This window comes from Lissotriton vulgaris, chromosome 11 (genome assembly GCF_964263255.1).
Source record: "Lissotriton vulgaris chromosome 11, aLisVul1.2, whole genome shotgun sequence".
Lineage (NCBI taxonomy): Eukaryota > Metazoa > Chordata > Amphibia > Caudata > Salamandridae > Lissotriton > Lissotriton vulgaris.
In genome coordinates this window covers 431,502,695-431,529,737 of record NC_141699.1, presented here as the reverse complement: position 1 = coordinate 431,529,737, position 27,043 = coordinate 431,502,695, and positions in this window count along the sequence as shown.

Below are 27,043 nucleotides of genomic sequence, written 5' to 3'. Positions count from 1 at the left end.
CCCTCCCTAACCCCAACCAAATGTCCAAGCCCAAGGAATGTCCCACAAAAACCCCAACACCCAATTCCCTTCCACCAACAAAAGTATTAAAAAAGGGGCAAATGAACAGGGTCCATTACAGTTGGCGGGCTTTAAGGTGTTTGTCCACCAATATCTTCACCCGCTCCTCTAATTGATCCTCCAGCTTTGACACCTGGAGGAGAATCTGTTGCCGAAATGCACGGCAACTACATTTGCTTCCATGTGGGGGGGCGGCCGATGTTGAGAAATGCCGCCGGTGGACAGCTGCCTGACCAGGGCGCCATACTCCTGCGGGTGGGGCCTGGCTGGGGGCCAGGGCATTGGAAGAGTAAGCAGCTGCTGCCGCCGCCTCCTCCTCCTCCGCCTGAGCCACCAGCCGGCGGTAAGCGTCCACGATGGCCTGCAGTTTCCTTTGCCGGGCCCTGGCAGACAACTCCTTCCGGGATGGTCTTTGGGAAGGAGTAGCTATAAAGAAAGAAACATAATTGTTGTAATCCAAACTCCCAGCAAATCAGTAACACAAAATCTCCCTGAAAAACCCTCAGGGTCGAGTCATCTTAAACATGTTTAACATTTATGCCCGAGGTACGAAGGGGGGTAGAGAATCCCCAGTCATAACTTGCCTAGAAGCCCTGCTCCGTTCGTCACCTTACAAGTATTGCACTCTGGTGGCGGGCGATTTTAATTGCACCTTTGAGCCCCTGGAATTTTACAAGATCAAGAGGAACATGACATCCGGTGGGGGATACCGTCCTTAGAACTCAGCCCTATCAAAAAGTGGACAGTAGTGGCCCTTCAGATTAACTCCATAACTATGGAGTTTGGCCTGAGGGCTGCTAATGGCAGGACTGGTTCTGATAAAGCAGGGGCCCATACTTACAACAGGCCTGGACACACGTCAAGAATTGACTATTTTCTTCTTGACGTAAACTTGTGGAGCATGGTAAAGGACATGGTGATCATACCATCTGTAGAGAGTGATCACAATCTCCTCTCGCTCACCTTGTCCCATAGGTGGCTATCTAGCACTGCGACCAGAACCGCTTGTAATCCCGCCCCGGACTTGACAGCAGTTTCCAACTGTGGACGTCGGTTAAAGTGGGCGAAGCTGTCGCTCTCAGAGGAGAAAACCTCTGTCATCAGGCAGCTTCTTACCTCAGCTCTAGATAACCTTGACCCCTGTGAGGATGGGTTGCTGGAGGTGACCATTAGGTTCTGTACCATAACCCAGGCCATCAGTGACCTTTTCGTAGTCCCAGCTAGTACTAACAGGAGGAAACCCCGTACACGGGCTAGACAGGGCTGGTTTAACCAGAAGTGTAGGGAGGCGAAGTCGCTTCTTATAGAAGCTGTTAAGTCTAAAATACCCTCCAGGACTAGGGTGGCCAGGAGGCACTATTCACTCTGCCAAAAAAAATGCCAAGAAGGAGTGGAAAGATAATTACTGGCAGGACCTCTTGGCTGCCAGTCGTGGGAAAGACGCCAAAGGCTTCTGGGATTTGGTGGGAAACAGGAACCGTCCCGATGACACACTGAGGACCTGTAGCATTAACGCTCAGACATGGTTTTCCCACTTTCAAAAACTCTATTCCGCCATTGAAGGCCCACTCAACGATCCTTTCATCCTCCCTCCATACACCTTAGACCGAGTCTTGGATTTGTTTTCCGCTCTGGATGTCACAAAGCAGATCAAAACTTTGGTGCCATTAAAAGCAGCTGGCCCGGACGGTCTCCCAGGAGACATTCTCCGAGCCTACCCTGAAGAATAGGGGGTATTGATCTCGGCCCTCCTTAATGCAATCATCGAGGGAGGATCTGTGCCAGACTCTTGGAAAGGAGCAGAGGTAGTCCCTATTTTCAAAAAGGGCTGCCGGGACTTACCTGGGAACTATAGGCCCATAAGCCTAATAGACTCGAGTCAGAAACTGGCGGGGAAAGCCATTTTGGGGAGGATTTTACAATGGGTGGACGACAACCACATTCTGTCTGATATGCAAGCCGGGTTCCGTTCAGGTACCGGAACTATCGAACAAGTGTTCAGGCTCCTGTTATTGTACTGGAAGGTGGTGGAGCTAGGCAAAGGCAGTCTCTACCTGGCCTTTATCGACCTGAAGACTGCCTTTGACCTGGTTCCTAGGGAGGAACTCTGGAGGGTGTTGCATGGCCTAGGGATGCCTCCGTACATCCTAAACCTCCTCATCAAACTGCATAACAACACCTATGCCCAGGTTAGATGTGGCTTGAATGGGGAAAAGACCGATAAGATCAGGGTCGAGAGGGGAGTGCGGCAGGGTTGCGTCCTGGCTCCCACCCTATTCTCCCTCTACATTAATGGGGTGGTAGAGCACCTGCTCGGTGAACCAGCAGACGCTCCCACCTTGGGAGGCGTAAAAATCCCAACTTTGCTGTTCGCGGATGACACCCTCCTCATTTCGAAAACCCCCCAAGGTCTCCAGAAACTCCTGAACCGCTTCCAGGACTTCTGCACTATCAGAGGACTAGTCATCAATGTGGACAAAACCAAGTATTTAGTCATGCACCCACCTCGTAAACTTGGCCGTCCCCCTATCTTGAACTCCACCCCCCTTGAAAGAGTGGCAGAATTCGATTACCTGGGAATCGGTTTAAGTGATGCGATGAGCTGGACCGCCCACATCAACAAAATGACAATTGGTCACAAAAGGGTGGGGGGGCCCTCTTTAAGGAGTACAATTATTCAACCAAACAGTGTGTTGCCCCTCTAATAGACATTTATAAAGCCCGAGCTGTACCTGCGTCACTTTACGGAGCTGAACTGTGGGGCCTAGGTAAAGTGGGTTCACTGAGCAAGGCCGAGAACAAATTCATTAAAGACCTCCTTGCCATCCCGATGAGTAGCCCGACACTCCCAGTCCTAATGGATGTAGGCGGTAAAGCAATTGGGGACCAGGCCCGCCTCCGACCTCTCTTGCTTTGGGCTCGCCAGTGGAGGGTTCCGGAGCTAAAATCCTACGCTGACGGACTAGCAGAGGTGATGCGCTCCAACGGTTGGCACAAGATCAAATGGCTCCGGGAAATTAAACAACTTTTAGGGGATCTAGGTATGGACTCCTGTTGGCTTAGTCACTCAGCCCCCCCAAAGGAGTCCCTAAAAAAACTTTACTGGGAATGGGTCTTCGCGAAGCGCATCAGCAATCAGCAGCACTGCAAAGCCACCGCAGCCTTCTTGCTAATAAAAGATGTCGTTGCCTTCGAGCCCTACATGGATTTAATTACCATCGCCATGGACCGGTCTTTGTACATTAAATTCCGGTTAGGAACCCTACCCCTTGCCGACCTTTGCTCCAGGTGGAACAAATCCCAGCCCGCATCACGCCATTGTGCCCTTTGTCCTGACAAACCAGAGACGGTGCCACACTTTCTTTTTGAATGTCCGGACTATGGGCGCCCCAGATCACGATGGCTTAAACCAATTTGCAGAGAATTGGGCACTCGCCAGCATTCGGTCGCCCTCCGGATCCTTTTAACCAATACAGCCCCTCCCATTGTCTGTGCCGTTTCCAAGTTTTTAAAATGGGCTTGGTTGATTCGACTTAAAAGACTGTCCATATCAATTTAATTCTGTCTTAGTTAATTTATGCTGATCAAATGTGTTTTTATTCCTTTTATCCTTAATGTACAGTCATCTTTTTTCGACATGCTGCTTTTATTCTTTGTACTGCTTTTATGATATATGCATATCGAAATAAAGCAATCAACCAACCAACCAAAAGTAACACAAAATTAATTCAACACATAGTGGCACAGTAGCACTAGCAAGCTCAGTAGAAAAATTGGTGGTAAGTTTAAGTATCTATCCTCCAGATTGTATGGCCTGTAACATTTGTTGGAATTTTTTGCCCGGCATTATACTTGCCCTAGTACTATGGGTGGACTTCACTACACATAAGAACACCAGTCATTTTCGTATCTCCTTTTATATTATATACTCTGCTTCCGGTGACAGTCTCCACCGACGATTATTACAACACATCCAGGGGGCATCCATGCATTAAAAGTAAATGTCTATCATTCTTTATTATCGCTCGACAAACCTTAGCTGGTTTCAGTTTCACCAACAACGACCCATGCGTCCACTCCTTCCTTACCATGCCTTTGGGTTTGAAACAAACACCGCTGCTGATTCTTCCTGTCCACTACCCACCCATATTGTGTGTGTCTCCCACCCAGGCAGGCATCTGCTTTCACCTTCCATCCATCCTTCAACAACCCATGCATCGGATTGCTATCAGCTACCTGCATGCTGATTCCAAATTATCCTTCTATGGTAGTTGACTCCTTTGTCCTTCCTCCTTCCTCCTTCCATCCTACTTCACTTCTTTCACATTTTGTAAAAACACATCCATCAAGGTCATCTGATCAGACTTTTAGTCTTCTACATAACTTTCACAGCTGAGTTGGAGTCTGATAGAAGAGGCCTTGTTTAATCAACTCACGCTGGTGGTAATGCTATAGCTAATGCATTGGCAATGCCAAGTAAGGGTGGTGTCATTCAACCGTTGTATATTGTCCAGTACAACTTCAAGTTCATACTTACTTAATAAGTCTCAGAGTACAGTGAGGGAAATGTTCCCCTTCCACCTAGTAATGTGGATAAGTATTGAATATAACTTACCACCACCCACCGCTGATGTTTCCTCCTCCACTGGTGCTCCTGTAGGTGCCACAGCTCCTGTCCACTCCGGGATGGCTTGAGTTGCATCTCCGCTGGCCCCGTCGGCACTGGTGGGTGATAGTGGTTGTGCACCTATAAAAACAAGTACACCTTTTTAGATGCATGCACACCTCCCCCCCTATTTTACTTGTTTTTTCACCAAAAAGGAAGTTTGGCAAAACTGTTAAGTACAACATAATCAGTAGTCCAAATTGAGTACTACAGCAGAGTCACTAGACAGACATTAGCATTAATTTATTATGTTATATGGTCCCTCAGCTCATCTCATCTCTACTGCTACTCTAGTCCTTAGAAATTTAGCCTGAGCCATTTAACCATTTTAGATCCATGTCTACTGTTTTGCGCATGTAACCTTGCAGCTTGTTGCGCAGTAAGACACCTTTGAGGCCACATGAGTGTTGCAATGCATACAACTGAAGAGGTTGAAAAAAAACAAGGCACATTTTTGTAAGGAGTTTGGTTAGTCCCTATTGCTTATCCATAATGTTACACCTATTGGCAGGACTGCAAAAAGCTTGCGTAATTGTATTTCATACTGTCTAACGTGCACCACTTTTATCATTATTTTTAGGCAGATGAGAAGATTTCCTTCTATGAACCAGAGATTTCCAGAGCTTACTAAAGATGCATATGTAACCAGTATACGTTCAATGGTGAGGGGTCTCCCACATTTTCCACAGTTCCCTATTGTGCACTAGTACTTGTACAAATGTATAGTTTTAATCTTCTTTTTTTTTCCTGGTGGACCTGGATGTATTTCACTCAACAACTTACAAAGATTGTTATTATTTAAAAAAAATAAAGCTTTTGAACTGCCACATTGACTCGGGAGTATATTTTCAGTGTCTGTGGTGTTGTAGACTTACACGAGTGAGTGTGCAAAAGGGTGTTACTTATCTTATGGGTTGTGTAAAAAAAATCATTGGGCATCTTCGTTTGGGGGGTCGGGAGTGGGATAATTGAATCGATGGCTAATGACTGAGACACTATAGATAGTCGGTCAGTGAATTGTGGGTTCCTATGAGTTCTGTGACTGAGGTGTAAGTAAGGTCCAACCTCCCTATCACCGATGTAGCTGTGCATAGAATACCAACAAGAGTAGTAGTAGTATACTAACATTTACAAAATACTAGACAAACATCTGGTTGCACATTTTGTTGGTGGTAATTGACAAAGCCGAGAGATTACAGAGGAAAACGCAAAAGACAGGAGTGGACCCAGTGGCTACAGCTATTCTATCACAGATTTATTGAAAAGAATACCTTAACTAAAGAGTGGCCAACAGGTAAAGCTTACCTACAGACAGTCTAATAGTAGTAGCACAGAGAGTCATAGCAGAGGCAAGTTGAAGGAACTGAAAGGCAGGGACAGGTACCCAAAATTTGAAAAACATAATGAAGATCTAAGAAGCTTTTGTTAAAATTGAATAAGGAAGGAAGCGTAATTAATCGGTTTGGGAAAAAAAGGTGCGTTAAAAAGTTAGGGAAATATAATTGTTCATATTAAAAGCACTGTAGGACTTACTGGGGCCAGCAGCAGGATCCTCAGTAGAGGAGCGCTCTGGTGGTTGACCTGCCGACTCGGAACCCGTCTTCTTGCCCCTGGGTTTTGCGGATCATGTAAGAAATAATAAAGAAAGAGACAAACATTGAGTGTTGTTAAACAAATACATCATTATTAAAAACGCTCAAACATTTCAGGAAACAACAATTGCAATAAAATTGACCTATCAAATGAATACTGGCTTGCAGGATTCACAGACTGTATACTTATAGAACACTAATCTAATGTTCCATAATCATTCTGATTGCAGAATACTAAGTAACAGAGCCAGTACCAACTGACCTACACCTCCAGACGGGCCAATTGTTCTGTAAGTAGGCATTTCCATTTTATTTTTGCCAGCAAAAATGCATAGATGAGATGGAGGACACATGCATAAATTTGTGCATACACGAAATTGTTGGTTGGTTGTGTCATATTTTGTTCTGCTACTGACTGACAATGCTATTGCTGCTAAGCCTACCACTCACTAAACAAACTAAAAAAAGGTTCTATGGAAGGCTGGGGTAAGAAGTAACTAAGCATTCATTGACAGAGGAGGCTTCATGCGGACCGTAAAAAAATATGAACTAATACTAAGTAAACTTATTATATCCATCCACCACTATTTCACTGACGGACAATGGAAGGACTAGACTCTAGCAATAGCATTAACTAACTTCAGTTCTCTACAATAAACTCTAACATCAATAATCAGCCAAAGCTAGCGCAAAGTTACAAACACGTAAGAGAAGTGACGAGCAGCACCTGGGTCATACAATATAGAAGATTTTGAAACGGAATTGATCTGCAATGTAACTAAGCGCACCAGTAATCGTGTTACTTATTCGCCCAAGAATAAGACAGATACAATACTTATACTACTATATATATATATATATATATATATATATATATAAAAACAGCAGACTCCCAACTGCTATGGCCGCAGTACTAGCGAGTGCAGACCTCGAGAAATCTCCTCAATCAGATAATAGATGAGCCAGACACCAACGTTGTTAGCTGAAGCAGTGCATTTAATAAGCAGTGGAAAGTGCAGAGCAAGTGCCCTCCATGACGCGTTTCGCCCCGCGGACGGGGCTTTGTCACATGACGCGCCAGGAGTAGGCGGTGGGTTAAATAAAATTAAAAGCCCAAACACCTAAAGAAACAGGTTGTAAGGGTAAAATAACAACATGGATTGGCAATACAATATATGTGATTATAAGTCCATAAACAAACAATTCTCAAAAATAATGGAAAGTTTGCAACAAAATTAGAGCATAGTGCTCATAGGCGATGAGGGATAATAGAACATATTTACCTAAGAAAAATGACAAGAATTCATTGTGGAAATGAAACATCTAGATCAAAGTGCAAGTGCAATAAGTGAAATATTTTTCTTTAGAGGTATGTAAATAAATCAAATCCCTTACCATCATCAATAGAACATCACAGATTGCCAATATATACAAGGAAACTAATTTAGACCAAAAAAGATTCTTTTAGATGTTATATACATGGAGAAACAAACGGCGGCAAAGACTTCAATTTATGGAATTGACAAAAACACTTCAGATTTCATGGCTATATTAAGCCCAGCTGTTATTTCATCTTATGAATATCTGAAACAACTAAACAAGACTGAAAAAGACTCCTCCTCTTCAAAGATAACAGAAAGTACACATTTTTTGATATGCATCAAGGAAAACATATTGGAATTATAAAAAATGGTGCAATTCATCAAAAGCATTCAGTCCGTTAGGGGATCTGGTATCGAGCAGGGCGATGAAATAAGCCTCTCTTTGACGGAGAAGTCTCTCTCGATCACCCCCCTGCCAGGATTAGCCACTGAACATAACAAAGTATATGTAAGATCTTTCAGTTTTTTGTCATGAACAGATTTAAAATGGCGAGCAACCGGGATTCATGTCCGAATTTACTATTGCCCGGATGTGTTGTAAGATGCGTTGATATGCTTGCAACTTGGTGCTCCCTATATATGACAATGAACATGTGCAGGTTAATTTATATACAACAAAGTCACTGCGACATGTCAGATGTTCCCTGATTGGTATAGGCCGATTGCTGAATGCAGATGTATACTCCGTGCCGTTGACTGCAAACGTGCAGGCACGGCATGAGGTGCATCTGAAGAAACCAGATTTATGGAACCAAGGGGTTTTCAATTGGTTTTCTGGTTGTGCACGGTCAAGGGAATCTTTCATTGAGGGAGCCCTCCTGAAAGTTATTGCAGGAGATTTTGGCAAAAAAGGAGCAAGGATCACATCAGTTAAAACAATTGGCCATTCAGATCTGATAATCTGGCTAAGCTTGGAACTTTGAGCACAAAAAGTAGTAATAAATCTAGCTGTTGTAGACTTAGTAGCATCAACATCAACAGTTATCTTCGGGGTCAACAGTGATTCTCGTGTACGTACAGACACTGTATTAAGGGCCTTATCTAGAACTTCTTTTTTATAGCCCCTCCGAAGGAATCTATCTCTAGATTCTGTTAGACATTGTTCGGTGACAACTGGATCACTACAAATGCGCTTAATCCTGATGAATTCACCCAGGGGTATACTGTTGATAGTATGGCGGGGGTGAGCACTACGGGCATGTAGGATGGAATTGCCCGCAGTGCTCTTCCTGAACAGTTTGGATTGGATTTTGTTATTATCGATGTAAACCAATACATCCAAAAATTCAGCTGATGTATCAGTAATTGTAGCAGTGAATTTAAGGTTTCTGGTATTCACATTGATTTCTTTAACAAAATCAGCAGCCAAGGTTTGTGATCCTTTCCAGACGATAAAAATATCGTCTATGAACCGCCAATAAGCCAACAAATGGGGGAGCCAATGAGCGTGGGTGACGCCAAGCACACGCTCCTCCCACCAGCCAACATGCAAGCATGAATAACTGGGGGAGAAGCACGAACCCATTGCCACCCCACGCTCCTGATGGTAAATCTCCTTGCCAAATTGGAAGTAATTGTTACAGAGGCAGATGCGGATCATATCCAATAGCATTTGGTTGTGATCCCTCATAGTTGCCTCACGGGAATCCAAAAAATGCTGGACTGCTTCCAAACCCTAGTATATATAACTAGCTACTCACCAAGCCCCATGACCTCGACACCTAGCAGGTCCAACAGGTCCTGCTCTCGGTCCAGAATGTCTGCCCAATGGTGGGACAGCTGATAGTGGGTGCGCCGGATACCGGAGCAGTGGAAGACTGCCCGGCGCACCTTCTCCCACTGCCGGAGGCGATCCTCTAAGGGGGTAACAGGAGCCGGGCCTGCCACCTGCTGCCAAGGTCAAGGGGAGGTTGTGCTGGATGAAAAAAACGAGGGCAGCCGCCTCCTCCTCCCTGAAAAGTTGCTTGGGCTTCACCCCTGCAGGTCTCCTTCTGCCGCAAGGCAGCCGGCTCTTGGGCACAGGCGCCTTGCCCTTCGAGCCAGTGGTGCTGCTGCCCTTTGCCATGGTTCTGGGGTGGAGCGGAAAAGAAAAGTTAGAGAAAAAAAGTTAGGGGAAAGAAGTAGCAAGGTAAAAGAAGGAAGTAAAATAAAACAGTAGAAAAGTGGAATAAAAGTTGTAAAAGTAGAAATAAAATGCAAAATATAAACTCAGGGACAGAGAGAGATAGATAATAAGTGAAAAAAGTGAGAAAAACTGTGAAAAAAATAAGGAATGCAAAGATTAAAGGTGGATAGAAAGCTAGGCCCAAAACCAAAGCATAGAGTGTGAAAAACAAGATGGTTGCGCCCATCACGACCAAGTGGGTTAGTTTGCGCGATATTTCTCGCTAACACGCACTTTGTTCGTGTGAACAACTAGATGCGTTCCCGAACATGACTTGCACAACGCAAACACGTTATGAGCGACCCGGAACAGGAAATATGGGAACGCGAGTGGGCGGGACAATTGAAAAAACAAGATGGCCGCGCCCATAGCCCACTTCATGGGTAAGTTCGCAATATACACATCCCGAGCACGCAGGCAGTGCCCCAAACACGCACACTGCGCTTCCGAAAAACGGCTTGCGAACGGGTCGAACAAGGTACTAAGTATGCTTGCGGAGCTACGCAAAGCTCGCGGAGTGAAAGAGCAACTTTGCGTAGCTTCGCGGAACGTGACTACGCCTACTACGCCCACCCTTAATTATCCACACAAATATTACAGTTGTCACAGGATGCGCCATGCGTCTCAGATGCAGTAGAGAGCATGGAGGGTGGTGTCCCAAATACTGGACCAGAATGTGGGTCTGGCAATGCAGAGGGAGGCCCGCTTTAGTCACACTGCTGGAATAATGTGAAACTGCCCAGAGGGATGGTGGGGAGGTGATCACCCGATCCAAAAGGGCACTATCATTTAGTAACGAGACAGGCAGGGTGGTCACAACTGTAGCTGGCCCCACAACAACAGCTAAGCGAACTCGAGGGGTGGGGCGCAACACTGCTATCAGTAAAATCAATCAGAAAGGAGTCGAAACACAACCAAGCGTTAAAGACACAGAAGACTCAGCAGGAACTTTAAATCTTATAAATTGTGGAGAGGCAGGAAAAGTGGGGGATGGACTCAGAAATATGGTTAAGGCTGTAAACTATGTGTTCGACTCTCTTAGGGCCCATACACGAGAAAATTACATTACTCGAAGAGAAAGTGTCCCAGTGGATCTCCCAGAATAGCAACCAGACAAATGTGGACATGGAGCATCTAGGTAATACCCCAGGGGCACTAGACGCTACCAGTGCATCAAGGGTCTCTTTGCCCCCACTGAGAAATGAGGGCATGACACATGCTGGCAAACATCAGAAGGGAACAAGGGAGTGTGTGGATATGGAGAATTTGGCAGGGCTCAGGGATGGAATCACCCGAGTCCAAGAGGTGTTGTGCGAGACACCAGGCACACTAGGGGGGATACGCAGTTCAGAATCTTAGTCCGAAGGTGGGCATGGAACACACAGGGGACATAGCTGGGAGAGTACTTGTACCACAGGTAAAGGAGTCCACTCATGAGGACCACATTAGGGGTACTCTAGATCTGCCAGTTATAGACCTTTTGCCGGCAGCCTGCCCATACACCATAGTCCTGACAGGGTCCCCGGCCCTTAGCAAAAATAGAGAAGAAACATCACAAATGCTGATTAATAAGGCGGCCCACAGACACATATTAATGGCGAGAAGGGTGTCCTGGATAGGTTGTAGTAGGAAGTACTTTCCAGGATACACTGTTATTTTAAATTTCAGGTTCCCAGGGTTGGTACACATCTCCTTACCCAGCGTAAGGGGCCCTTTCAGGTAGAGGGTGGCTCGACCATCAAAATGCTACCATTGGTTATTTTTTATAGTGAAACAAGGGAAACAAACCTTGATAACAATCAGCGGAGTGATCAAGTAGGACATGTCCGTAGGGGCCCCCCTGTGCAGTTATTTAATCGGTATGCTCCCTTGTACATGGACTGACCCTAGATGACATTGATTGACGCAAAAGGAGCATCCCAAGGGGGCATGGCCATAGGTTGGACAATGTTGTGCCCAACACAGGGATGGAAGGGATATTATTGCCACATGACAAGTCGCCTATTACCCCGCCGCTCCCAGGAGTCTCTAGTGGCTATGCCAAAGAAGAGAATACCTAAATCACTACTGTTCTCCCTAGGCCCATTAGTCACCCGCCACCAGACAGCCCAGATATCTTTAGTCAGGGCTCCATGGAGATTATATATTGGAACATAGCTGGGCTCTCATCGAAAATTTCTAACTCTGAGTGTCTATCCTATATAAAGACTTTCCAGGTCATCTGCTTACAGGGAACCTGGGAGATGGACAGTAGTTTGCTATCCCTCAAGGGTTACAAAATGTATTTTGTACCGGCACGTAAGGTGCTGTCGGCAGATCCTGGGGAGGCATGATTACATATGTAGACTTAAGACTATAGGGGAGGTGGGATGATTTGGGCTGGGACTCAGATTTTTTGCAAGGGATTAAACTGTGCATGAAAGGTAATAGGTTAATTGTTCTAAATGTTTACAATGCCGTATTATCGGGCCAACCAACATTAAGACTGAAGGAACTGGAGAGCAGGTTAGCAGGGATACACAAACAGGGGGTACGGGCACACCAGTTGGTGGTACTTGGGGACTTCAACTGTCACCTGTGCGCCAATGTGAAATTTAGAAGGGGGGGATTGGTCTTCATGCCCTTTGGAAGATGGTTCTCACATAGAGCAAAGAACAGAGGGGAAAGAACTAAATAAGGTGCTGGGAACCTTTGCCCTCACACACACACCATGGACCTGATCAAAATAGGGGAGAATGACCTGGTCTACCCAACCTTTAAAGGTAAAGGCTGTCACTCTTTTATTGATTTTATTTTCGTTTCAAATATGTTAAAGAGAGGGATATTAGGGTTTGAGACACAGCCAAGTATTTTTAGTGACCATAACCCACTGGTATTGTCATTTAGAGTCCCTAATCTAACTATGCACTCTGTTCGTACGGGGGAGGGTGGAGTCTTAACAGCCACTGACCAAGGGAGGAGGGTCATATGATCTCAGGCAGATATGATGCCTTCTACAGAGCCTTATTGGCGGACGAGCAACAGTCTGTGTGGAAGTGTTTAAACCAAACAGAGAACAGGGCAGTTCTGGTTAAAGCCTTTGAAGGGGTCAAGAAGTACATCGATAGTCTACTCAGGACTAAAGGCGGCAAAAAAGGAAAGGAGAACCATAGGTGGCCAACTAACTTTGTTGGTCCTGCTATAACCCCAAACGGTCATGGCCTTTAAGGCACTGGGTTTCAATTTGCCCAGAATCCCCTTTATCAAAAGTTGTAACCAATCTGCACACTCCTTCCACTGCTCCAGGTCCACAATACATAAAAGTATCAGGTGCCCTTGATTTAATCTAAACCTGGACTCTATAGGTATCAAGAAGCTCAACAAACTGCTACAGGCAACTGTTCTATAAATATATGAAGTGTGCAGAGCCCCAAAGACTCCATACTTGAAGCTGACCATCTGAGGTCTACAGGAGGCCTCCTCCGTAGGAGTAAGTGAGGGCTCTGTACTGCCTATGCACAGCTATGCAGCCTCAGTTTGAACTTTGCTTTACAAAAGCAAGCACTGGCAAAATTCAAACACGTATAGTCTGCAGCGACTCGCAGTTTATTGAATAAACCTCTTTGGTGTGTATTCTGTTGAAGCCTTGTGCATGCTGCCTGTGCTCATCTCACCTGACTCTGATCAAAGTCCTTGTGATTGTGAAGTAGGAAAAGGTGAAAATGCCCTCAGCTTTGAGGGCCCCACACTCTGGAATATACACCATGGGGTGCGTTTGCACAGTGGTGCAGGGAGGGGGCGTGGCCTGATGTGAAAAGTGTGCAAACGCGCCCTGTGACGTGTTTTAAGTTGGGGAATTAAGTACCCTTGAATCCTGAGGATCCCTGGGGATCAACTAGCCCACCAGGTATGTCCAGTAAGTGCCTCAGAGTTGCATTTCAGAGAGGTGTAAAAAGGGGCGTGGCCTCAGACCACCTCTCTGCAACGCAGCTCTGTGGTGCTTACTGGAAATACATAGTGGGCTAGTTGGCCCCAAGGGACCCACAAGATTCAAGGGGAATTAATCGCCCAAATTAAAACCCGCCAGGGGTGAGTTTGCACAGTGGTGAAGGGAGGGGGCGGGCCTGATAGGACATGTGTGTTCTTATGCAATCACTCCGCCAAAACCCAAGCACTTATAATTCACCATGCACTCTCCTTCCACCACTCTAATCATCCAGTCACTACCCATGCAATCATGGAATGACCCATGCACTAATTCCTGCAGTGCTACAATACCCTGAGCAGTACACATGCAGTCAAGCCATTGCCCTGTCGGTACCCATGCACTCCTCCAATCACCCAGCGAGCACCATGTACTTATCCAATCACTCTGCCAAAACCCAGGCCCTTATAAATTCACTAAGCACTCTCATTGCAGTACTCTAATCTGCCAGTCAATACCCATGTATTCACGGAGTGACCCAGGCACTAACACATGCACTGCTACAATCCCCTGTGCACTACCCATGCAGACCTCTAACCACCTACACAGTACTGATTCACTCCTCCAATTACCCAGGTTGTATCCATGCACTCCAGAAATCACTCTGTCACTACGCATGCACTCCTCCAATCACTCATCAAGCATCATGTACATATCCAATCAGTCCACCAAAACCCAAGCAGTTATAAAATCACCATGTACTGTCCTTGCAGCATTCTAGTCATCCAATCACTACCCATGTACTCATTCAATGACCCAGGCACTAACTCATGGCAAATACAGAGGAGGCCATGCTCATTATCGGGTACCCCAACGCATTGTGTTCCCTATTGTATGTAGGTGTTTTCACTGTATTCTAAGTGTCTTTTAGCATAGCATTTGCTCCGGTCCTGGTTAGTCAGAGTCAGTCACCCCCAGTACCCATCAATAAAAAGTTGGGGGCACTGGAGGACTTTCTGCACCTCTATTGGTTGTTTCTGCACATCGCTTGCTTCTTCCTGCACTTTTCTTCATCTTCTGGACTTTTGTTGCCTCTTCCTGCATTTGTATTGCTTTTTGCTGTGCTTTTCTTACTCTTTCTTCACATGTCCTAACTTTGTAGGCATAGTTAGAAATTAACATTTAAAAAAGCATTGAAATTCACTGACAAAAAAAAATAGGTTTCAGGCACATTATAGTTAGAAATTAGCATTTAAAAAAACATTAAAATTCACAGAAAAAACCATAGGTTTCAGGCACATTATAGTTAGAAAGCAAATTTACAAAACCTTAGAAAGTCACTGAAAAAACCATAGGTTTCAGGGACGTTATAATTAGTTGGACATTTCGCTCGTACAAAACCATAGAAATTCCCCTGTTATAGTTAGTTCAGTTAACTATAACTCGCGCCCGGCAATGCACTGCTGATGACGTCACATATTATATCATTCATGACATGGTCAGTGACATCACTGATGACATCACTGATGACATCTCAAATGACATCACTGATGACATCATCCACCTGATAATACGATGAACCTCCTCACACTCCAATATAACCTTTGATACACCCACTGTAAAATACAGACTACCATTCTCGGAACCACCGACACACCAATACCAGTTACAACATACGCACTCACTGATTCCTAGGCCTAGACACACATCCACTCATTTACCCATACAATCACTCATACATACAGTCACTCATCAATACAACACTATCATATGCACTCATACACCTATACAGACACTCACACACCGCCACTCATCCATGGAGTTACTCGCACACCTAGTCAGTCATACAAAGAATCAATCACACTCCCATTTCCTCTCCTATACAGGTATACACACACCACCTCACTTATTCAAACATTTACTAACACATACTTACTCTATTATGCAATCACTGATACAAGTACACACTCATCCATACAGTCACTCTCACAATGATTGACACTCACCTATAGTCATTTATATACTCCAACTCTGACATACATTGCCTTTTACATCTGTAGTTACTTGGACATGTACACTGAGACATCCAATCTCTCACCAATACACCCATACACACACTCACTCGCCCATACAGATGTTTACACATGCACTCTTGAACCCATACACCCAGTGAATCAACCACTCACACATCTATGAACAGAGTCACAAACCTCCCAGTCACCCACACACACACTTAGTCTCCCATTCAAATACTCAGACAACCAATCAATAACCCATATATACACTCTTGTAGCTACTGACCAACACATGCAGCAGCTTACACAACAACAGACTTACAGATGCACACATTCAGACAGTTTAGTCACTAACCCATGCATTCAGTAAGACACATTTAATCACTTATTTATACAGTCAGTCACGCCCCTACTAAATCCTTCATTCACACACTTGTGCACCGACTCATTCGCCAATACACCATGGCATATATATATAAAACGTATTTAAACTTTACAGAAACACACAATCACTGGATGATGTCATCAGTGAGGGCATCAGTGATGTCATTTGAGATGTCATCAGTGATGTCATCAGTGATGTCACTGACCATGTCATGAATGATGCAATATGTGACTTCATCAACAGTGCATTGCGGGGGCGCGATTTATAGTTAGCTGAACTAACTATAACAGGGGACTATCTATAGTTTTGTATGAGTGAAATGTCCAACTAACTATAATGTCCCTGAAACCTATGATTTTTTCAGTGAATTATATATATATATATATGTCATTTGAGATGTCATCAGTGATGTCATCAGTGATGTCACTGACCATGTCATGAATGATGTAATATGTGACATGATCAGCAGTGGATTGCGGGTGCGCGATATATAGTTAGTGCAACTAACTATATATGCGAATTTCAATGGTTTTATGTGAGTAAAATAAGGTTTTGTAAATGCTAATTCCTAACTATATATGGTCTATAACCTATGGGTTTTTCAGTGAATTTTCAAGGTTTTGTAAATGCTAATTCCTAACTATATATGGTCTATAACCTATGGTTTTTTCAGTGAATTTCAATGTTTTTTTAATAGCAAATATCAAAAGCTGTAAAATGTGAAGTACGTGGTAGGTAAAAACATTTTCGTGTTTATGCACGCTGATGTGCTTTGAACGCTGCCACCCCTCCCCCGCCCCCTCTTTTTTTTAAGGAGTATTCTCTCATTGCAGATAGTGAAGGGTAGGTAACGCAGGACTTTGCCCCTGTTGTAATCCGTCCTGCCTGCTTCCCTCTCCATTTGATTGATTGTGATCCAAGCATTTACTGTTTTGGAATTGGTTCTCTTTGGTTCGTTCTCTATTTACAAACAAGCACAGAGTCGCAATACTCTGTTTAGTCTTTGCAGATAGTGAAAAATCGTTAGAAAAAACAAAAGGAATCAAGCAAAATCAGTAGGCCACTAATGGGATCTCTTTTTGACCTCGCTAAAATAGAAACATTAGGAACAACACCTCATGAGAAATATGAAACTAGTGAGAGGAACTGAGCTCGATGCCATGATGGCTGCAAGACAGCTCGGCTCCGCCGCCCACCCCGCCCAAAATAACGACAAACCCTATGCAAATATTATAAATATGTACAACACACCAGCAGAGTAACAGGGTAAAACGCTTTATTAAATAACTATTTACATGGCAGCCTGCTGCAACATCGATCCAAATGCATGCCGCCATTCCCGGGATTTCTCCCCGACTACTCTGTGGCCTACGAGATGGATCAGTATGGGCAAATATACACTTGGGGATTCACAAGCAACAACAAGCCTTTGTATTTGGGGCTCAACATCAACAACAGTGACAGAGAACAAAAGCGAACTAAGCACTCAGGGGCTACGTTTAAAAGTAACATCATCTCCCCAAAGGTTCATCACCTTACACAGACATGCACTCTGATCTCCTTGGCCTCAGTCAAGCATCAATAGTAAGATTTTCATAGGTGAGTGTAGGTTCATGGTTTTCCATCCACAGACTAAAATCCTGGAGTGGGACTGAAAGAACCATAACTAGGTAAGAAGGAAGGCAGAGGCTGTAGGAAGGACTCTGGATATGGTATGTTGCTTGGTCCCTGAGATGCTTCGATGTCACTGCCTTGCACAAATGGCATAAGTCCTGGATGTTGGGTGCCATAGTTGAGGGTTCCGAGCAGCGCTTGTAACACTGTCCGAAGCTCATTTGCACCTGCTGCAGCTTCACTATTCTCAAAGTAAGTGGGGGCTGTTTGATGACCTGACTGCATTGGAAAGCAATGTGATGCGGTGCCTCCCTGAACCGCTTGACGGAGGCCCCCTAGGGGCGGTGTGGTGGCGCGGACTCGGAGGGGGCGCTTGGCTACTGCCCCCTCCCCAAGTCTTGTTGCCCTGGTGTGGCCTGAGATCGCCCCCGACATAGGTGGCCGGCTCCGGGGTCAGGCGGAACTTTTTGAATTTTGGTGACTCTTCCATTCTGGACCTTGTCCCACAATCCGTTTGACCTGAAGACACGTCCTGCGGTGCCCTGGTATGACCATCACATACACCTGCACCAGAAGACGGCGTGGGGTGGACTAGAAGGGAGAGGCGGCGCGAACGATCCTCCCCCACCTCCCCAGGTGGAGGTTTCTCAGCTACACCCCAGCGCTTCACTCGACCAGCTGACTTGCACCCGCTCTTGCGACACAGTGCCTCGCTCGGCCAGCTGAATTGCGCCTGCTCTTGCTATTACAGCGTTTCACCCGCCATCCAACGGAATTGCACCCAATCTTGCGGTACAGCGACAGGCGGCTGCCACGGAGCTCACAAAATGGCGGTCGGCTCCATAGACTTGTTGCCTGTCCCTTCTGTTGTCATTTAACAGAACTTTTTGGACTGCTGAAACGGGTTCTGTTCCGACCGCTGGTTGGTGGAGACATTTTGACTATATTCTGGACCTGCATTGTCGCGTAATGCGTCATATGACACGCTGCGTTAACGCTCCCGGAAGTGCTCCGGTGCGCGAGGCGCGAAGCGCAGCTTCCCGGAAGCGATCCGGGGCACGGCGCGCGTAACGTAAGCATAACAGGTCATGTGACTTGTTAATAAAACTTTTCATTGGTTCCTTTTACTTTTGGTTTCCTAATGATGGAAGGCTTGGTCATATGACCTAAAAATAACACTTTTCACTGGTTTAGAACATTTTTTTTTTCCCAAATGATGAAAGCCCCACCTTTTTTTTCTCACTCTGACTTGTAAAGCAAAGGACCCAGATGCATTTACAGTTTATCACTAACAATGTTCCAGGCTAATGTATTTTCCCGGGAAATTTACAACTGTCCTGCAAGTAAAATATTCCTATTTCGAGAAAAAGGGCGTTTCTTCGTCCCATGAGGGAACCGTTGAGCAAAAGAGGCTCGGCCTGCTGTCTTAGTCGCTGATAGGCCTGAATATCGGATTCTTATCGATCACTTTATGTTGCAGGAGTGGAAAACACAACAGCCCTTGACCATTTATCTTTACTGCTTACCTGCGTATTATACCTTTTAACCGTCATGTAATCGGGCTGCTTTATTTCACTTGCCTTTTACTGATTCGAAAACAGTGGCTATTATTCAAAACTTTACCAATCTAGGTACTACTACCATGTTTTGTTTTAAAAACCTTTATTGTGAAAATGTCAGTATACAAATATGGGCCTATAACCACGTGGGCCGGCCACGGAGCAAACTGTAATCGTATATGATGAGAGGACATTTACACTGTAGAAGAACGTAACGGGCGGGCCATTAGGTTGCAAGAACTAAGGTGTCTAACAGTTGCGGAATCGGTGGACGTACATTTTATAATTAAAGTACGACAGGGCCAGTTACAATAAAATTATCTAGATATACATTTGCGGGCAAGTACCATGGGTGACATTACTTCGAACTTTCAATAGTACAGTAATCAATAACACATCAGAACTTAATATCAATAGGGATGTCCAAATGTTCAATCAGTACTCGTTCCCGCCCGCCATGTGCTTCAAAACTGCATACGTATCTCGTGATATCAAGGCTGGGCAACCAGCACACAACAAGGAGTTACGAGTCCCATTTATACCGGCGCCATTTTGGACGAGGCCGGGCAGGTCCAGGATATAGTCAAAATGTCTCCACCAACCAGCGGTCGGACCAGAACACCTTTCGGCAGTCAAAAAAGGTTCAGTTAAATGACAACAGAATAGATAGGCAACAAGAACAATCAGTCAAAAGAGGGGAGGGCAAGTTCTTCCCTACCGGGTCACGTTGGGGCTCCATCGGAACTGATCGAATTGGTAGTCTACAGTGTTTCTGGATGTTTCAGACTGAAGCTGGTGTCAGGATGAGAACACCACCATCTCGTGGCTCCGTCGTGGCCATTCCGCAAGCAATCATGGCAGACGCTCCCCATTGGAAGCCTGCGGGAGTCGGGGGCCCCGGTGACTTTTGTAGAATCTTCACGGCTGAGGGCACGCTTTCGGGAATGGGGCCCATGCCCTAGCAGGCAAGCGTCCGAGTTCCAAGGTGTCCCAGGGCCATTTTAGTGGACCAGGCCCAAATCCAAAGAGCCGGCCGCCATTTTGAGCGTCCTGTTGTAGCCGCCTATCGCTGCACCGCAAGAGTGGGCGCAATTCAGCTGGATGGAGGGCGAGACGCTGTGCCGCAAGAGCAGGCGCAACTCAGCTGGATGGAGGGTGAGGCACTGTGCCGCAAGAGCGGGCGCAATTCAGCTGGATGGCGGGTGAGGCACTGTGCCGCAAGAGCGGGCGCAATGCAGCTGGATGGCGGGTGAGGCACTGTGCCGCAAGAGCGGGCGTAACTCAGCTGGATGGCTGGTGAGGCACTGTGCCGCAAGAGCAGGCGCAACTCAGCTGGATGACGGGTGAGGCACTGTGCCGAAAGAGCGGGCGCAACGCAGCTGGATGGCCGGTGATGCACTGTGCCGCAAGAGCGGCCGCAACTCTTCTGGATGGCGAGTGAAACGCCAAGGGGCGCCCCACAGCAGCTGAGGAGCTTCCACCTGGGGAGGCGGAAGAGGCCCGTTTGCTCCGCCTCCCCCCCCCGGGGCGCCCCACGCCGTCTTTCGGCGCAGCATTGTAGGATGGCCACACCAGTGCAAATTGCTGGACACCACCTCGGTGCCATCCAAATCTCGGCGCATTGTGTTGCCTTCGGCCTATTCGCACATCGGTCCACTACTGACGCCGCCTCACAGGCCAACGGATTTTGTAGGCTTTTTATAGCCCAAAGCCGCATAACAGGTCATGTGACTTGTTTATAAAACTTTTCATTGGTTTATTTTACTTTTGGTTTCCTAATGATGGAAGGCTTGGTCATATGACCTAAAAATAACACTTTTCATTGGTTTCGAACATTTTTTTTTCCCAAATGATGAAAGCCCCACCTTTGTTTTTTCTCACTCTGACTTGTAAAGCAAAGGACCCAGATACATTTACAGTTTATCACTAACAATGTCCCAGGCTAATGTATTTTCCCGGGAAATTTACAACTGTGCTGCAAGTAAAATATTCCTATTTCGAGAAAAAGGGCGTTTCTTTGTCCCATGAGGGAGCCGTTGAGCAAAAGAGGCTCGGCCTGCTGTCTTAGTCGCTGATAGGCCTGAATATCAGATTCTTATCGATCACTTTATGTTGCAGGAGTGGAAAACACAACAGCCCTTGACCATTTATCTTTACAGCATTCCTGCGTATTATACCTTTTAACCGTCATGTAATCGGGCTGCTTTATATCACTTGCCTTTTACTGATTCGAAAACAGTGGCTATTATTCAAAACTTTACCAATCTAGGTACTACTACCATGTTTTGTTTTAAAAACATTTATTGTGAAAATGTCAGTATACAAATACGGGCCTATAACCACGTGGGCCGGCCACAGAGCAAACTGGAATCGTATATGATGAGGGGACATTTACACTGTAGAAGAACGTAACGGGCGGGCCATTAGGTTGGAAGAACTAAGGTGTCTAACAGTTGCAGAATCGGTGGACGTAAATATTATAATTAAAGTACCAGTTACAATAAAATTATCTCGATATACATTTGCGGGCAAGTACCATGGGTGACGTTAATTCGAACTTTCAATAGTACAGTAATCAATAACACATCAGAACTTAATATCAATAAGGATGTCCAAAAGTTCAATCAGTACTCGTCCCCGCCCGCCATGTGCTTCAAAACTGCATACGTATCTCATGATATCAAGGCTGGGCAACCAGTACACAACAAGGAGTTGCGAGTCCCATTTATACCGGCGCCATTTTGGGCGAGGCCGGGCAGGTCCAGGATATAGTCAAAATGTCTCCACCAACCAGCGGTCGGACCAGAACCCCTTTCGGCAGTCAAAAAAGGTTCCATTAAATGACAACAGAAGAGATAGGCAACAAGAACCATCAGTCAAAAGAGGGGAGGGCAAGTTCTTCCCTACCGGGTCACGTTCGGGCTCCACCGGAACTGATCGAATTGGTAGTCTACAGTGTTTCTGGATGTTTCAGATTGAAGCTGGCGTCAGCATGAGAGCACCACCATCTCGTGGCTCCGTCGTGGCCATTCCGCAAGCAATCATGGCAGCCGCTCCCCACCGGAAGCCTGTGGGAGTCGGGGGCCCCGGTGACTTTTGTAGAATCTTCAAGGCTGAGGGGACGCTTTCGGGAATGGGGCCCATGCCCTAGCAGGCAAACGTCCGAGTTCCACGGTGTCCCAGGGCCATTTTAGTGGACCAAGCCCAAATCCGAAGAGCCGGCCACCATTTTGAGAGTCCTCCTATCGCTGCACCGCAAGAGTGGGCGCAACTCAGCTGGATGGCGGGTGAGGCACTGTGCCGCAAGAGCGGGCGCAACTCAGTTGGATGCCAAGGGGCGCCCCACTGCAGCTAAGGAGCCTCCACCTGGGGAGGCAGGGGAGGCCCGTTCGTGCCGCCTCCCCCCCCCACCAGGGGCGCCCCACGCCGTTTTTCGGCACAGCATTGTAGGATGGCCAGACCAGTGCGGCAACTTGCTGGACACCACATCGGTGCTGTCTGGATCTCGGCGTGTTGTGCTTTCTTCGGCCTATTCGCACAACGGTCCGCTACTGACGCCGCCTCACAGGCCGACGGATTTTGTAGGCTTTTTATAACCCAAAGCCGACTAAAAGACAGGCCAAAGCAGCCCATTGTTGCTACTCCGGGGAGGGAGGAGCATGGACAGTGTCAAGCGGACGGTGAATGCTTTGAGATGGATGTTGCAGCAGGCTGCCATGTAAATAGTTGTTTAAAATGTTTTTTTAACGTGTTTACTTTGTTGGAGCGTTGTATATATTTATAAGTTATTAAAGTGTTATAATCCTACTACTTTGTTGGAGTGCTATATATTTGTAATGTGACACATTCTTGTGAAGACTTTGATGTACAGAAAGGCATCCCTGGAATCTTCCGCTTCAGGCTCGGTCCCACACACCCTTACAGTGAGAATCCCCTCCCCAACCACAATACAGGATCGTTATCAGATAGTAGGAACGCGTGTGGTGTGACGGATCTCATAGGGTGGGGGCCTTGATCTACTGTAACTCCTTTGAAGAGGGGTGAGTCTTTACAGTTGGGGCCATAAACTACTTCCGCAGGGCTAGGTGATAGCCTGGGACCGGCCTGAACAATCGGACACAGAGGAAGAGGAGTGTCAGAGGGTGCGGTAGTGAATAGGGTGAAAGGGAGGTGTCGGGCGGGCACTGGGTTTGTTTCTCAGGGAAGAGCAGCGCAGATGGGGGGAGGTTTATGGCCCATGCATGAGAGAGAGAGCGGGGGTGACCAGTGCGTGGGGGAGATGCTTGCGAGGGTAGGGAGCCATGCTGAGGATCGTCGGCGTGCAGAGAGTGGGTCTGGTCAAGGCATCTAAAATGGCTGCCGTGCACGACAAAAGTGTGGCAGGGAAAAAAGGCAAGATGGCGCAGACAATGTTTATCAATACGGATTAATTTTCCACAGAGAAAACGGGGGAGGTCAGAGAGGGGGGTGTTCGTAGCACCAGGGAGACGCGCTGGGGACCGGCGAGGGGCAGAGGGGCCATAGCGCTTTCAAAATGGCTGCTGCTTGCTAGAGCGTACGTGCCTGAGTGGGGACAAGGTGGCACCAATTATGTTGACATCGCAAACCAGATTTTAACACTTAGACATGAAAGTGAAAACTGCACCATTGCTCCCCCCCCGACTGACACCCTCCTTTGCCTCAGCTTGGATCATCATTTGCTAAAGTGTTCAAAGACCCCACCGTGAGTATAAGCACAACCGGGGCCTTACTGCACACCCTGAGATAAACTACGCTGCAAGACAATCTCTACCTTCTCATTTTCCATGTTCCAACGCTTTGAAATGAACAATATATTTACTCGCAGTGACAAAATGGCGGTCTTCACTTCCTGATTTCCTTCAAATCGAACGTTAACAGACGTCACGCAGCAAAAAAAAAATTCCACTCACGAGCAGCCGCTGGAAGACATGTATCAACATATATGAGCATCCTCAGCCACCCTCAGAAAACATAGGGGGTCAGGATACGTCTCCAGTGCCCCCTTATACCCATTTCCCACATTGTTTTCCCTCCATCTTGTGATTTAATTAAAACGAAACACAAAATGGCGAATTCCTGTTACGCTACAGGTTTGCGACCCGGTTCGCGTACCGGGAAGCGCTTCTACCGCGAAAAATCAAATTTTTTTTATTTGCCCCACGGGACCCTTTAATAACACCAACATCATTCCTAGGGGGTCAAGAGGGGTCTACCTTGCCCCCTTTCATTAAATCCCCCCTTCGTTTTTCTCCTCCTCTTGTCTCTCGATCCTACCGAGAGACAAGATGGCAGCCGTTCCAGACTGTTTAGAATGTTGACAGACACGGGAGAGCCAATCAGCTTCGCTTCGCGAAGTTCCGTTACGCGTCAAGTTCGCGAACCGGGGCGCAAACCGGGACGCTGTCACAGATATATCTGTTTTTTAAAACGTTAATTTCTCAAAATCCACTGGAGCACATATATTGAGACCTAGCAAAGGCACATCGGGCTAACAGTCCCTACAATCCTGCCAAGTTTCATGTAAATCCATTCAGCCGTTCGAGCTAAAAGTGAGGCCAACCGCCCTATGGAAAACTCAATGTTAAAAACGCGTTTTGGGACCCCCCTTTTTACTCGGCCCCCTCCTTGACGAAACCCCCCCCCCCCCAAATTTTCAGAAACAAAATGTGCCATTTTCCTGAAAATTTGAGCCAATTCCGTCCACAAACGCCAAAGTTATTAGACATAGAATTTTCAAAAGTCCCATAGGAAAAAAATCCTAACTATATATACCTACTGGCAACCGCCAGTAGGTAATATATATATATATATTCAATGAAAAAACCATTGGTTTTAGGCCATATATAGTTAGGGATTTGCATTTACAAAACCTTATTTTACTTGCATAAAACCATTGAAATTCCATATATAGTTAGATGCGCTAACTATATATCGCGCACCCGCAATCCACTGCTGATGATGTCACATATTACATCATTCATGACATGGTCAGTGACATCACTGATGACATCACTGATGACAACTCAAATGACATCACTGATGACAACATCCAGTGACTGTATGTTTCTGTAAAGTTAAAATATGTCTTACATATTGAAGAATGAGTGGATGTATAAATGTCTGGATGAAGGATTTAGTAGGTGCATGACTGATTGTATGAGGGAGTGATTAAATGTGTCTCACTGAGTGCATGGGTTAGTGATTAAACTGTATTAATGTGTGTATCATTATATCTGTTGTTCTGTAAACTGCTGCATGTGTTGATCAGTAGCTATATAAATAACTATATGGGTTATTGATTGGTTGCTCAAGTATTTGTATGGGAGACTGAGTATGTGTGTGGGTGGCTGGGAGGTGTGTGACTCTGTGCATAGATGTGTAAGCAGTTGATTCACTAGGTGTATGAGTTCAAGAGTGCATGTGGAAACAGCTATATGGGCGGTTGACTGTGTGCATGAGTGTATTGGTGAGTGAATGGATATCTCAGTGCTACATGTCAAAGTAAGTACATATGTAAAACACAGTACATGTGAGAGTTAACATATATAAATAACTGTGCATAACAGCCAGTGAATGTGTGAGTGGCTGTATGGATCATTGTGAACATGTATCAAGGATTGTATAAGAGAGTAAATATGTATTAGAATATGTTTCAATAAGTAAGGTGTGTATAACTGTATAGTTGAGGAATTGGAGGTGTGTTTGATTCTTTGCATGACTGTCTAGGTGTATGAGTAACTCCATGGATGAGTGACAGTCTGTGAGTGTCTGATTTCACTGAGTGTATCTAAGGATATATCAGAGTCTGTAGAGGTTCATCGTATTAACACATGAATGATGTCATCTGTGATGTTGTCAGTGATGTCATTTGAGTTGTCATCAGTGATGTCATTTGAGTTGTCATCAGTGATGTCATCAGTGATGTCACTGACCATGTCATGAATGATGTAATATGTGACATCATCAGCAGTGGATTGCGGGTGCGCGATATATAGTTAGCGCATCTAACTATATATGGAATTTCAATGGTTTTATGCGAGTAAAATAAGGTTTTGTAAATGCAAATCCCTAACTATATATGGCCTAAAACCAATGGTTTTTTCATTGAATTTTCAAGGTTTTGTAAATGCAAATTCCTAACTATATATCGACTATAACCTATGGTTTTTTCAGTGAATTTCAATGGTTTTTTAATAGCAAATATGAAAAGCTTTAAAATGTCAAGTACGTGATAGATAAAAACATTTTCGTATTTATGCACGCTGATGTGCTTTGAACGCTGCACCCCCCCCTCCCCTCTTTTCTCTTAGTAGTACTCTCTCTTTGCAGATAGTGAACGGTAGTTAACGCAGACCTTTACCCCCGTTGTAATCCGTCGTACCTGCTTGTCTTTCCATTTGATTGATTGTTATCCAAGCATTTACTGTTTTACAATTGATTCTCTTTGGTTCATTCTCTATTTACAAACAAGCACAAAGTCGCAATACTCTGTTTAGTCTTTGCAGATAGTGAAAAATCGTGTAAAAAAATAAAAGTAATCGAGCAAAATCAGTAGGCCACTAATTGGATCTCTTTTTGACCTCGCTAAAATAGAAATATTAGGAACAACCCTTCATGAGAAATACGAAAATAGTGAGATGAACTTAGCTCCACACCATGAGGGCTGCAAGACAGCTCGACT